The sequence below is a fragment of the Diplotaxodon limnothrissa genome, linkage group LG14 (genome assembly GCF_057381915.1).
Source record: "Diplotaxodon limnothrissa isolate DT_005_m linkage group LG14, D_limnothrissa_male_GT1.1, whole genome shotgun sequence".
Taxonomy (NCBI): Eukaryota; Metazoa; Chordata; class Actinopteri; order Cichliformes; family Cichlidae; genus Diplotaxodon; species Diplotaxodon limnothrissa.
The window spans coordinates 15,831,893-15,845,119 of record NC_140609.1 but is presented as its reverse complement, the minus strand read 5'-3'; the positions used below and the strand labels follow the sequence as shown (position 1 = coordinate 15,845,119).

General features: G+C 40.2%; 1 pseudogene; it reads left to right on the top strand.

The window, feature by feature from the left end:
- LOC146618620 (cilia- and flagella-associated protein 337-like) overlaps window positions 1-13,227 on the top strand; it is a 40,105-nt pseudogene that overhangs the window by 18,615 nt on the left and 8,263 nt on the right.

Sequence of the window (13,227 nt, the reverse complement as noted above, 5' to 3'; positions counted from 1 at the left end):
GTTTTAACAAGTGGTTACAACAAGTATTTCTACCCAAAGCTGCCACTCACTGGATATTTTCTCATTTTGGGACCATTCTTTTTAAACTCTAGAGGTGGTTTTGCAGTTTCTGAAATACTCAGACCAGCCCACCTGGCATCAACAACAATGCTACATTCAGAGCCACTTAAATCCCCTTTCTTCCTCATTCTGATTCTCAGTTTGAAACTCCTGCAGCTTGTCTAAATGCACCGACTTGCTGTCTTGTGATTACATATTTGCATTAATGAGCAGTTGAGGGTGTACCAAAGACTTTAAAAACATTTCGTGTTGTCCAAATGCATTTAAGTGTTATTTTGGCTTCTTTTCAGGTGTGGGACTTTAACGGCCGTTGCCTTCACAGAATGAATGCCGGCCTGGGTCGTGCTGTCAGACTCTCTCAGGTGTTGTTGCTGAAGAGAAGCATACTGGTGATGGGCTGGGAAAGGTAGTCGTGTATATATTTAAGAGATGTTATTATTTTGATTATTGTTGTTTTGCTCATTTGTGTTTCATTTTAAACACTAAATCCATAATGTACAACACTGAACAACTGTGTGTAAAAATGACTGTGTGTGAAAGCATCTGCGTGTGTGTTTGTGTGTTTCTGTCCTTTCTTGCTCTGTCTGGCTGCCAAAAGCTCAGAGCCAACCAGACATCTGGACCCTAACAAGTCAAAACGCTCCAGGGCGCTCATATTTGCTTTACTATCACTACCTCATATTTGTGTGATAGTGTGTGTGTGTGTGTGTGTCTATTCTTTTTATACTCACATCACATCTGCTCTTCATCATCATCATCATTTCACACCCAGTGAGCTGAACTCAGCAGTGTGCTATCATCAAGTTATACGACTCGCTCTCTTTCTGTCTTTCCGTCTCATCGCCACATGCGCGCACACATCCCGACGCGCGCACGCACGCAGACACACTCTTTCTCGCTCTCTGGGGAGTCACAGTGGTAAAGAGAACATAGACGACAGATCAGCAGCAGTAAAAGAAAATGGTGCCGTTATGACTTTCATTACTCATATAATTTCCTGTTTCTTCGCATCAGCCTAGACCGCAGTTTAATCCATATAGCGCTGTGTCACATGGCATCCAATTCAAAGTCCTATCAGCTTCGGCTGCTCAAGCGATCTCACGCGGGTTGAAATATCCACATCCCACTGCTAGACATACTTCTCAGTTTGAAACCAAAGTGCATCATTATTTCATTTCACATGCAGCAGCAGCTCAACAATAAAAAGCAAAAGTTCTGTGATGAGAGAACAAAAGAGTAAAGAAGAAGAACTCATTGCAGGTGTGCTAAAAGTCCTCCTGAGATGATGAGTATTAAAGTGTTGCATATTCATGATATCCCCTGTGGCGCTGTAGTGTAAAGGAACTGCTTCCATGTTCATTACCAACACTGCCTTGATGCATTGCAGGTGTAAAGCAAAGTTTGAATGTGTTGCAGAGGAGGTATAATTTATGGAATAAATAGCTGATTAATGCAATGTTTCTTCAGACTACGGGGGGAAAAAAGCAATTTGATGGGGGCAGCATGGATGGCGAGGTTCAAAATTTGTAGTGAAATTAAATGAATATGATTTTTGTTGGGAAAATAAACAAATGAGTCTGCTAATGCTATAATGATTACCTTTAATGCACTCAAATTCAAGTTATTTCTTTTTTTAAATGAGCAAAATAAAACTTTTTTCTTTGGGGGGTGGGGGTGGGACATAAGCCTGCTACAGTTCTGTGTAAAAGTCTTCGACCAATCGTCATATCTTTATATTTTCCTTCCAAGGAGTCACGCCTTATTGTAGCATTTTTAACGTGCGCAGTAGGTCTCCAGGTTAAGCCTCTTAACACTGACCTATGAATCATGCAATCATAAAAAGGGCACCGATCTCGAATACATGAACCACATAACAGACAACTTAGCAGAGGATACATTTTAAATGGTGTCTTTTGGCACTTTGTTGTTAGCAGCCTGTCGTAGAAGCACATTATTTGTTCCAATTTCCTTTGTTGAATCTATAGAAAATCCCAAAGATAACACAGTTCAACAGGCATAAAATAGGATTTTTGCACCAACGAGGTGATTCCCAAAGGACTATTAGCTGAAAATGACATATCTCAGCATGCTGTGATCTACACATGGCCCCGCATTGCACTGCTCCCTTCACCTCCAATTTAATCCATGCTGAGATTCTTTCCTTAAGTAATTTAAAGAAACTGGACAAGTAGAGGACAAAAGGAAGGCCTAGAGGGCCTAAAAATACTATGTACAGCAGATGAATATTATCTGAAAGTCATGTCTTTAAGAAATAGGAAAAAAAAAATCTGACAAAGGCCCAAAGAGATGCATTTGACCCTTTAGTTGATCCATTAACTGTTCACTGAAGCCTCATCACAAACTATCTGGGTAGCTGTCAACAAGCCGTCTTAAGGAAGGGAAATGGGGACACAATGAAACACTGTCAGTCATGGATTGGCCTCTCCTGGAGCTGGACCTCAACATCACTGAAGCAGTGTGGATTCATCTTGACAGAGAGCAGAACAAAAGGTAGCCGACATCCAAAGAAGACCTTCGAATGTCCTTCAAGAAGCCTGGAGAACTAGTCCTGAAGACTACAAGCTACAAGAAACCTGTCTATAAGAGTTCAGGTTGTGTTGAAGAATAAACGTTGTCATAACAAATACAGACTTTCAACATCTGAGATTTGTAAATTTGATTATTTTTTGCCTTATTTACTGTATTTCCATGTGTATTTGCTGCACCTATTTCCCAGCATAATATAAAAAAATGAGAGGTGACTGTTGGGTCTGCGCTTCTACAGGCCCTGCTGGTTTAGAGACTTATTCCCGTTAACAAAGCAAGACGAACAGCTCAACCGGTTTTCACATGCTAGCAAGGGGAATGGACGGCAGCAGTCCTCTGCCGTTGGTGTCAAGCGAGTCCAAAGAACCAGCTTCCCCTACAGCCTTTTATTTCTGTGACACACAGTTTACACAAACACTCATTGTAAACCCCCCTATAAAAGGTTAAAACACTGTGTGTGTGTGTGTGTGTGTGTGTGTGTGTGTGTGTGTGTGTGTGTGTGTGTGTGTGTTTGTGTGTGTGTGTGTGTTTGTGTGTGTGTGTGTTTGTGTTTGGGGGTGCGTTTGTGTGACCTCCTGTTCACCAAAATGGTCATAAAGGCAGGAAGTTTACTAAACAAGAAAACAGAACCTTCATGTGCCTATAATAAAACACTACAGCCTCCCCACCATTCAACAGGCTGGGGAGGGCAATAGAAACAGGAGAATGTCTTTGATCATACAGTTTGAACCAAGACTTACAAATTTAAGTACAATAATGGCAACATTTAACAATTTGACTCCAACAGTGACTCTATACTTTTACACAGTACTGTAACTACTGTGTAACTAACTAGCAAGTACTGTTGCTAGGGCTGCTCCGAACTGCCAGTGATACTGATGATCATTATAATAATAATTTAATATAACATGTATCCTGATTAACACATATGTTGCCTAAAGAAAGAGAATTAATAATGATGGTCCAGTGTGCAGCTTATCTTAAAACTGTGTTGGAGTCATTTTTACACCATTTCCTTCCCTCTGTGTTTGTCCCTCTGTAGGAAGTTAACAGTTTTCCGCCTGCATTCCTTCTGGCAGTCTACTGTTGAGCCCTGTGAGTGGAAGGGGGGACTCCAGCATCGCGGTGCTGTACTGTGTGCCGCATTCCAGCCCCCACAGACTCTAGTGACAGGTGTGTGTTTGTACATGCAACGTAAATGTTTCTTTTACTCAGTAAAGTTTTGCAGTAACAGAAGCGTCATTAACAATGCATGTGTGCATTCATGCCTGTAGCTTTTGTGTGCACCTTTCCTTTTCGATTACGCTTTCACAGCTTATAAGAACGAGAGCTTGTGCAGAAGAGAGAGTTGGAAGAAAGGGGGGAAAAAACAAACACAGGCTAGGAAATTAAAATGAATCTGAGAAAACAGACTTTAGTTAACTGAAAAATAACTGGCTGCAGTTATCTGCTGATTAAAGTAAGTGGTGTTGTTATCAAAGGACTCAAGCTTCACGCTTCTCTGTCTCTGCTGGAAATGGCTGTGTGTGTGTTTTTTGTGTGTTTGTGCACATGTGAAGGTAGAAAGAGACTTAATAGAGCTCAGAATTCACAATCAAAGAACTGTACTCTCTCTCTCTCTCTCTCTCTCTCTCTCTCTCTCTCTCTCTCTCTCTCTCTCTCTCTCACAGTATAAACACAACAAAAGTCTACAATATAAGTAAAAAATGAAAAAGTGAAGTGAAAATACCCTAATTAGAAACTCCCCATGTGGCAGATACAGTAGACCTGCCAGGCCCTTTTAAGTCGGTGTTCTCCCCTGTTGGCCTTTGTTGGTGCAAACCACATTACTCAACAACAAGCACAACAGCTTCCATTTTCTCTGTTGTGGGCTGACATTTGCCTCCACCACAGACCGAAACCTTTAAATGTGAGAATGCCTTAATTTGCCATTTCCATCTTAATTAAATTTGCAATTAGAAGCAAGTAAACTGGAAAGGTCGTCAAGTATAATGAGGACAAAAAACCCTCACACGTGTTCCTGTCAGTACCGCAACTCACTAGAAAGTGAAGAAATCCCTGTATGTCTGTCTGCGCTCTGAGTGTGGAGGGGAGGGGCTTCTAACACAGACAGGTGACACAGGGACTCATAAACTGAGATGAAATGAAAGAAGTGTGTTTGTTTTTTTTAAGTGAAAAAACTAGAAATGCACAGATTGCACTTTTGATTGGCTGATTATGATTTTGTTTCACAAGTTTTTTCCACTTCAGATTGTCATATGAGACTGGCAGAGACTGACATCTAGCAGTTTGGAGGACCACATAATTTTACAAGCATAACCCTTTTTTCCCCTCGTGTGTGCTTTTCACTCGAGTGTTTCTCATAAAAAAACAGAAACTATCTTTTGAAAGCAGTTTTCCTTTATTGGTTAAATTGATCCTTTGCCCAATAAATCGCAATCTTCCAGGTTTGTGTCAGCAGATTGGGTGGGGTCTTTTCCTTTCCAGCATGACTATGCCCCAGTGCACAAATGTAGATCCATAAAGGCATGGTTGAATGAGCCTGGTGTAGAAGAACTTGACTGGCTCGCACAAAGCCCTGATCTCAACCCCATCAAACACCTCTGAGATGAACTAGAATTACTGCAAGCCAAGCACTTCCCCTCCAGCAGCTGTCTGATCTCACAAATGATCTGGATAAATGGGCTGAGATTCCCACAGATACACTCCAAAATCTTGCGGAAAACCTCCCCAGAAGAGTGGAAGCTATTAAAGCTCCAAAGGTGGGACGGACTCCACATTAATGCCTATGGATGTAGAATGGAACGCCATCAAAGCTCATACTGATGTCAGTGTGTAGGTGGTCAAAAGCTTTTGCCCCTGTCTCTCGCCAAACAAATGCAGGTGCAACAGATTTACAGTTTATAAATAAACTAAGCAACTAACAGTGTTTCAAATATTTTTATTGAGAGCAAGTATCATGATTGTAGTTTTTACAACTTGACATAACATAGCTTATGCTCCTTTTTTTCTCTAAACTAACAAGGCAAATAATTAAACAACACCAACAACAACAACAAAAAAAAAAAAAACACAAAAAAAAAAAACCCCGCAGTCACCCATAAGGGGTCCCAATACCCCGGCTGTCGGCAAAAGGGAAGAGAAACAAGTAAACAAAGTTTTATATTTTCCCAAGGTATATAAGTAAAGGGTGCCAGATTAATTCAAACTCTTTTACATTGTCATTCATACTATATCTTATTTTTTCAAGGTGAAGAGTGTTTATAAGTTCAGTAAGCCACATTTTTAATACAGGAGTCTCATTGCCTTTCCAAAGCTGCAGGATCAATTTCTTTGCAATAATCAAAGCATATGCCATAAACCTTTTTTGAGAGTGTTGTAAATTTTGTGTTTCGTTGGAAATCCCAAAGATGATTACTGTCGGATTTGGTTCAATCTTACTTTTAAAAATATTAGACATATAAGTAAAAATATCATACCAAAAACCCTGAAGCCTTGGACATAGTGCAAAACAGTGTAACAGATTTCCATAGTGTATCTTGCATTTTTCACAGAGGGGGGAACACTCTGGATACATTTTGTGAAGTTTTTCCCTTGAATAGTGTAATCTGTGTATAATTTTGTACTGAATTAAACAGTGACGGGAATTAATAAAAGGCGTATTTATGTTGTGTAAGGCCTCCTGCCAGAAATCTTCTGATAGGAGAGTCCCAAAATCTTTTTCCCACTCCTCTTTGATTGAAGTAGTTGAAGGTATACTCATCTCCTGTATTGAATTATAAAATAATGAAATTCTCTGTTCAAACCCCCTTCCATCACTAAGACATCTGTCCAAAGGATCGGACGATATGTTTTCAAATTGTGGCAGGTATGTACGGATATAGTCTCTTAGTTGAAGATATCTAAAAAAATGACTGTGAGGCAATCCAAATCTATCTTTTAAATGTTGAAATGACATAAAAGTATCATTTAGGTATAAATCTTTTAATTTACAAATTCCCAATTCCTGCCATATATTGAAAGCTCCGTCTACACATGATGGAAGGAAAGAGGGGTTAGCTGTAATAGATGTACACATTGATAGTTTTTTCAATTTGAAGTGCTTAATTATTTGTCTCCAAATTTGTACGGTATTATAAATCACTGGATTCGAATTGTAATATGAGTTTGTCAAAAGAATAGGAGAAAGTAGTATTCCACCAACACAGTAAGGAAGGCAATCCTCCCGCTCCATCTGTAAGCCGTTAGGGAGTATTGCTGTGTCATCCAATAGAAGGGAAATTATTCTTAAATTTGATGCCCAGTAGTAGTACATAAAGTTAGGTAGTGTAAGTCCACCAAGGGATCTATGTTTGCATAGGTGGTCTTTTTTTATTCTATGTGTTTTGTAATTCCATATAAATGGCATAATGATGGCGTCCATTTTTTTAAAAAAAGATTTGGGCAAGAAAATTGGGATGTTTTGAACCAGATACAAATACTGCGGGAGGAATACCATTCTTATTGAATTCACTCTCCCTATTAAAGAAATAGGAAGTGTCCTCCAGTACTGAATGTTATTTTTAAGTTTCTCCAGTAAGGGAAGAAAATTCTCTTTCATTAGGGAGCTGTATTTTTTTGGTATTGTAATGCCCAAGTAAGTGATTTTTTCATAGGATATTTTAAATGGGAGAGATGTAAGCCATTGTTTATTCTCTAATTTAATGGGTAGTATTTCGCTTTTTCCCCAGTTAATCTTGTAGCCTGCGAAAGTACTGAATTTATCAATCACGGAGAGAATTGCTGGGAGGGATATTAATGGTTTTGTTATGTATAATAATATGTCGTCAGCATTAAGCAACTAACAGTGAACGAAAAAGATACTAGAATGTTGACTAGTGACCAACAGTCAGCTATGATGCTTTTTTTCTGCGACATGCAGTAATTAAACAACTTTTTTTTGTATTTGAACACTGATATTTTTCTGATAAGACACCTAAAACATACATTCACAATTATTAATGGCATAACGTGTGGGTTATACAAAGCTGAACCTGCAAAGGGCAGAGGTAGTGAAGGTGGATGAGTTTCTAACCATCCAAAGCCACTCAGTGCACTCACAGAGCAGTAAAGAAGACAGTGCAGACAGGGTGGAGTGAGTGGAGGGTGGATGCAGGGTTTGGAGATGGTGTCACTGCCAAAAAGACAAGAGGATGTGAGCCAGTGGTGACAGATGTTAAGAATTTCACTCTGAATTCTCATTATTAATTAATTAATAAAAACCATTAACCATCTAATCAGTGAATGAATGTTTTTAAAACTAACAATCAGCAGGAGCCACATTAAAACCCACCGTAATGTAACAGTCTGGTTATACCTAATAAGGGCGACAGCTAATTTAAGTTTGTAGTTTTCTAAATCTGCAGAATTGGTGTTTGGATGAAATGGTTAGATGACGACATTAAGAAAACTCAAGTGTTAATACTGGAGGCTACGCAATCAACCTGTTCTTACAGGCACTGTTTAAACAGGCTCTGCACTGGTTCATCCAATAAGCTCAAGATCTATTCCCAATAAAAAAGTTACAAGCAGTTCTCTTTTCACATTCTGTTTCTATACTCGTATTTTCTAATTCTGATTCTCTCTGCCTCTCCCTCCCTGAGTCCTTGGAGAAACAATTACTCAGTACCTCACTGAGGGTAGAACTGTTACACAAAACGTGAAAAAACAAAACAAAAACCTGAACACTGAAGAACATTTTCCGGCGTTACCATCAAAATGATTTGGCAGCTGATTAGTGCATGGACTCAGCGGCGTGAGCTGCAAATGACTCGTGTCCTAAAATCACACCAGCGCTTATTAAAATGCAGAAACACTGGGCGCCTCTGGCTAATGGAAGAGCAGACGAGAAGCGTTCGTCTTCCAATCACTCTATTTTTCATCCCACTTCTTCGAGTTCATGTGAACTTTTCAAAAACATTTTTTCCAAAGTTTTTATGCATGATTTAAAAAAAGAAAAGAAAAAAAGAAGCTTCTAAGCTTCTTGTGGACCTTGCAATCCCCCCTCCCTCCTTTGCACTTGATCACATCTGCCAAGCTGTCACACTGAGTATCAGCCATCATTAACAGAGAAACCAAGTAGCTGCTCTTTACATGGACAAATACTTAGAATTAACGGCTCTGTCATGGTTTTTAGCATGTGAAGACGGCTTGCTTTGAAATGTCGGCATGACCCCTCAGTACTCATCACTTTCTAAGATTTTTTTTCCTTTTGCCTGGGGGATTGAACTGGCAATCCTCCAGCCACTGGTCCACTTGTATAACCCTCAAACTGCAAACACCCTGCACCCAATTTGCCCCAGTATGCTCTTCACTTTGTAAAGTTGTATCACTTTGGCTCACGTATTGAAAGTTCAGCTGCAGTTTACCAGTCTGTGTGAGCAGCGTGCAGACACAAACTGCAGGGCCCCTCTCTGGCCTTCTGAGACAGATCAAGCCCACAGATAAGTACTGAGAGCGATAAAGTGAGGGATGGAGTTGGAAAGGTAGATAAGAGGGGTATTCTCAAAGCTGGAGGGAGAAATGGTTTGGAAGGAAATGAATAGTTGGAGCTAGAACAAAAAGCACGATTCAGGAGCTACTTTAGAAACTTGGAAACTTCTTCAAAGTTCGCTGTGCAATTTCTTTCCCCGTGCTCAGCCCCCCGCCATCAATTTATTTATGCATTTTTATCTAATCTCTGTACTTTAGACTGCCCACCCCCCTCCATCTACACATAGCCCCGCATTGCACTGCTCCCTCCACCTCCAATTTAATCCAAAATGCCCAATTTGAATTATGTTTATTAGAACTCTCGCAGTGGAAGCAAGGGTGAAATGAATGTGTTTCTGCCTTTCGAGCATCTATGTGTCTGTCTGTGCGTGCATGTTGTACGGCTGCAGGGAGGGTGCTTGTATATTTTAAGAAAAAACTTTGGAAATGTGCAGGCTGAATGCAAATGAGTCACCTCATAAATCACATTTTTTATATTTTGAGCTTCAGTGCTTTAACGTCTAGAAGGAGAAAGCGTTAAGCTGGGGGGAAGATTCAAAAACATAACCTTTGCGACAGCTTTTCGTCATCAGAGGTGCTGGGATATCCACATCTGCTAACATCTTGTCCAAAAAATTCAGAAAATGGTGTAATTCATTCCTAACTCCTCCTACATTTGAATATCCTGTGTGTTACTCTCCTCCCCTGGCCTTTGGGCATATGAAAGGGATGGAAAAAAATGAATGAAAGGGAGGGGGTAAAGAAAAAAAAAAGGGTGAATCGCATTCGCATTGCTATTTCCTGCATTTCCACCCTTATCTTCTCGCACATTAAAGTAAAAGGTGCATGAGAACTGTGCGCTATTTTCTACATTAACTTTTGTTTTTTTTGGAGTTGCAAATTCTTTCTTTGACAAATCCACCGAGCAAAAAGGCGGCATCTAAAAGCGATGACGCATTAGTTTCAGTTGGCTGCATATTTCTTCGGGGTTGTAGTGAGTAATGCTCTTTTCACATCAAAGCATCGGTGCTGCCAAGTTATGCGCTTGTGCCGCCGAGTGAAGGCAGTGGTGGCATCATGGCCACCAGTGAGAAAAGTCAATTTAAAGTTCTATTTGGCCTCGCACCTGCTTAGGAGACGGTGCACGTGTCTGTGTTTGTGTATATTATTTTTGTGAGTGTGTGTGTGTATGTGTGTGTGCGCACGCATCTGTTAGTTTGGGTCTCGAGTTGAATCAAGTTGTAGCAGGAACATTGGGTTGATGGGGGACTGAGGCCTCCTCATCCATATTCAGTGTTTGCTAGGTTCTGCTTGACTTCTCACTCACACACACACACACACATGCACGCGCGCGCGCACACACACACGTGCATTTCGGTGCACACAAACACAGCAGGATATATGGGTTCTGTGTATCTCCTTCAGTCTAACCCCCCTTTTCACTTTTCCTTCCTTCCTTGAATCCCTTAATCCTTTGTGAATGAAAAACTTCCAAGCAACCAGTCACCAACTAATCTGAAGTTTGATGAATGGCCAAAATGTTTTGCAACAAATAGAAATAGCAAGCGCAGAAATCAAAGGACGTGATGACAACAATGAAATTTTTTTTTTTTTTTGAGCAGAGGGGGCTCTTTTTGTGTATATATAAATCTGTTGGGGGGAAAATGGTAAACAATATTTAATATCATTGATATTAAATCAAGTGATGCCGCTTGAGTTGGCATTAACTGAGGCAGAGGAATGGAAGTTCAAAAATGACTCGGTGGAGTCAGAACTTTTTACCACAGACATTGTGCTGGTGGGTTAACTGGAACAGGTTCCATGGACTTCCACCAAAAAAAAAAAAAGCTGGCACCACAAATTTGCTGGGCCCAAAGCTGATTTTAATAAACATGGGAGGCGCTGCCGCGAGAAATTCACTAATGACTGGCTGATGTACCAGACAGATTCTGTCTGCAATGATTTTCATATCAAGGAAATTACTTGTCAAACCTGTCAAAATGTGAGATCGCTCTCACAAGGCATCCAAGGCAAACTGGCTCCATGCTGGCACTGACAGCAGTAGCACAGGCTCTGTAATGGTAAAAACTAGCTAAAAACTCATCTGACCTCTGTAGCCATTTGTGGGCTTGAGCGTATTCGCCAAAAATACAATGAGTATAACATCTTTGTTTCTGCCAAATCAATCAATCTTTTTAAAAACAAAATCATGTTTTACAAAACTGAACAAAAGTTTCGGGCAACCCCTCATTTCTTTATATTTTTGCTCCAAGGACCAAGACTTTCTTGTAAATGTTTAAAGTGGTCTTGAGCAATAGTTGTCCAGGATTTCTGAGGATCTTTTAAAAATTTTCTTTAGACTTTGGCTGCTTTTTCATTCATTTTTAGTCCCGTCCTTGTGCCCGACCACATTCAGAGGACTGTTTTGTTTTTTGATCTGATCTATGAATCACTCAAGCCTAAAAAGGCATCAAACCTAAGAGAACCGGTGTTGTGTCTACACTTAGACCACTTAACAAAGAATCATTTTAAAATTGTCTTTTGTCTTTGTTACTAGCAACCTGTCACAAAAACACGTTTTCCTCTGGTTTCTTTAGTTACATCTACAAAGACAAATAATCATCAGTATGTTTGGGAAAGTTCAGGGGAGACGTAGCACAGTGAGTGCCTACAGCCATCTGTGACACATGTTCTGGGCTCTTTCATGAACGGTTTAGGTAATTAACACCAGCATTAACTTTGACAGCTATTTCTGATTTCGTTTTAGTCAACCAAATACCATGAATCAACTGTAGACTAAATCTACAGTTCACTCAATCAACTAAAATGTAACGTATAACAGTTGTTGTGTTTTTACTGGTGAGAGTTTCTCCACACACTTTACAAAGCTTTACACTTTATCCGGGAGCTTCCCCCTTCCTGTTTTTTGGCGGCAGATCAAATGTGCGCATCTAACCATACTGCAGATTACTACCGATCAGTTCACTCACTTCCAAACTCATTTTAATGCAAAACTTATTTAGTTCTGATTAGTTCTCATTTTTATTTGCTGACAATGAGTTTCAATACATTTCAAAGTATTAAAAGCATTCCTGGATAGAAAAGGACACAGTTAAGCTCTATCAGTCTCCCCAGAGCCTGAACCTCAACATTAGCGAAGCAGTGTAGATCATGTGGACAGAGAGCGGAACAAAAGGCAGGTGACGTCCAAAGAAGAGCTTTGAATGTCCGTTAAGAAGCCTGGAGAACTATTCCTGAAGACACCTTAAAGAAATGACAAGAAAGCTGCCTAAGAGATTTAGGGTTGTGTTGAAGAATAAAGGTGGTCATAACAAATACTGACTTTCAGCATTTGACAGTTTGCATACATTTTAATAAATCACCACCCATTTCCCATTTTCTGAGCAAAATATAAGCAACGAAGGGTGACTAGAAGTTTTTGCACAGAATTGTACGTCTGCCAGTCACTGCTGCTGTTACTAACTCTGACACTGCAGTCAGAAGTATAATAGTACTAAAGTATAGAGCTGCAGTTCAGACTACAGGTGTTAGAGCTATTCTTGACACTACGGTACATCTACTACCATCACTGCTGCTCCCATTGACGCTATTCTGCTGCTAATGGAGCGAAGCCTGTAAGCAACGTTAGACAGACAACCCATTCTCCTCCAGTAATATCCCAAACACAGCCCTTCCATTTGATGATCCATTTAAGCAAACTCTTTCTGCCACCACTGGGAGTTCAGGCTGTGTTGCAGAATAAAGGTGGTCATACCAAATACTGACTTTTGAGTTTGTTAGAATGACAAACCGTGCAAACGCTTTTCTTATTATATGTTGTCAAAGGAGCTTGCAAAGAAAAGCGTCTGGACTTCTTTAAGTTGCTTGAAGACGTTTCACCTCTCATCCAAGAAGCTTCTTCAGTTTTAAGGTCAAATGGTGGAGAGTCCCAGATATAAACCTAGTGGGAGTGACCCCCCACAGAGGGACAAAAGGACCCCCTGATGATCCTCTAATCGCCAAGGTGTGAAACTGCGTGTGGGTCCCAATCAGCCAGAGTTTCGGGTGTGTTCATTGTGAAACCTGGCCCCACCTTATCATGCGAATTCC